Source organism: Chaetura pelagica, unplaced genomic scaffold (assembly GCF_000747805.2).
Source record: "Chaetura pelagica isolate M959 unplaced genomic scaffold, ChaPel_1.0 scaffold55, whole genome shotgun sequence".
Classification (NCBI taxonomy): Eukaryota; Metazoa; Chordata; class Aves; order Apodiformes; family Apodidae; genus Chaetura; species Chaetura pelagica.
In genome coordinates this window covers 5,390,245-5,391,709 of record NW_009953571.1, presented here as the reverse complement: position 1 = coordinate 5,391,709, position 1,465 = coordinate 5,390,245, and positions in this window count along the sequence as shown.

Here is a 1,465-nt window from a genome sequence, read left to right as displayed (position 1 = left end):
GGTAGCCCGGGGTGGATGGTGAACACATCAGCTATTGGGATCCATTGCTGGGGCTGCCGTGGTCACAGAGCTTGCTGGCACAGCCCAGCCCGTGGCAGCTGAGCTGGGCATCCCTGCACCACCACAGGACCCCACAGTGGCATGGTAGGGTTCCTCGGCAAACGGGATCAGCTCTCACCTCTGGAGAGGCCCCAGAACTCCTCCTTTCCTCAGCCCTCTGACGTTTTTGTTCAGAGTCTCGCAGAGCACTGTCATGTCAAGATGTGGGGTTGGAGCCCGTGGAATCAGAAACCTGGGTGCTTTTGTGCTGGTTTATAGCAGATGAGAGCCTAGAAGCAAACATACACCAGGCCAGCAAGAAGGTTTTGCCCAGAAGCTGCCTAATAGCTGTTTCACATGGAAAGATTCAGAGCCACTAAGCTAATCCTTGTGCTTCCCAAACGAGGACAGGCAGCTGCCCTACCATGCCATGACAGGTATTAACCACATGAGAGGGCATACGTGTAGGATGTAGCACAGTCTTTCTAAGAGTTCAGAGAGACTATACATGCCCATACTGGCCTAATATACATCTCCACACCAAAGCCCTAAAAAGCAAGAATTTCTTAGGGTGGAAAAAGTCCTGCTAGCACCTCCTTCCTTAACGTGCTTTGCCTGTTACTGCAGTTTGTCTTCTGTTCTTGGAAATCTTTCTGGCTCCCTGTTTCCTATTGTGGGTGCCCTTTCCCATCTTTGGTGATGGTCAGTGACTGATGCAAACCCAATGTATTTGCAGCAATCAGAGAGGACCATTCAAAAATACAGTCCATGAAAATTTGCTGAAGTTCAGGCATGGATTTACCATGATGGATGATCCACATGGGCTGTGGTCTTCCCTTCAGCAGTACCCATTGTGGCCACCACACTGCCACTGTCATGGCTGGTGACTGTGAGAACCTGTGCCACCTGAATTTCCAGAAAACACTGTTTGCATTCAGAGTGGGATTCTGAGCAGGTACAAGTGCTTGCAGGATTAGGATCTTAAGGCTTAACTGGTCAGGAAACTGCCTGTATTGATGAAGACACCCAGAGGCATAAAAGAGGACACCTTCCTACTCTCTGTCATCTCCATTGTAGCCTGCAAAAAAGTGAGTTTAAAATGTCTGTTTCTAATCTTTGTCAGGCTTTAGTTTTGATACACAGATGCCATAGAGAAATCCAGCTTGTTGCTGTGTAAAAAAGTCACAAGGTTCCCAGAACTGAGGCTTTATGAAAGATACCAACATTTGTGAGATAATAAGGTTGCAAGAGTTGGTAATGTCACCATTATTTCCAAAAGAAAACAATGTAACTCCATGGGAGCTAGGAATAGAAGTATCACAGCTTTCAGCCCCAGGCCCAGCCTGTAACTCAAGATGTGGCACATAAGAAAAGGATTCTTACAGAAAACATGAATGTTGTTCATTCCTACTGACTCTGTTGTCCT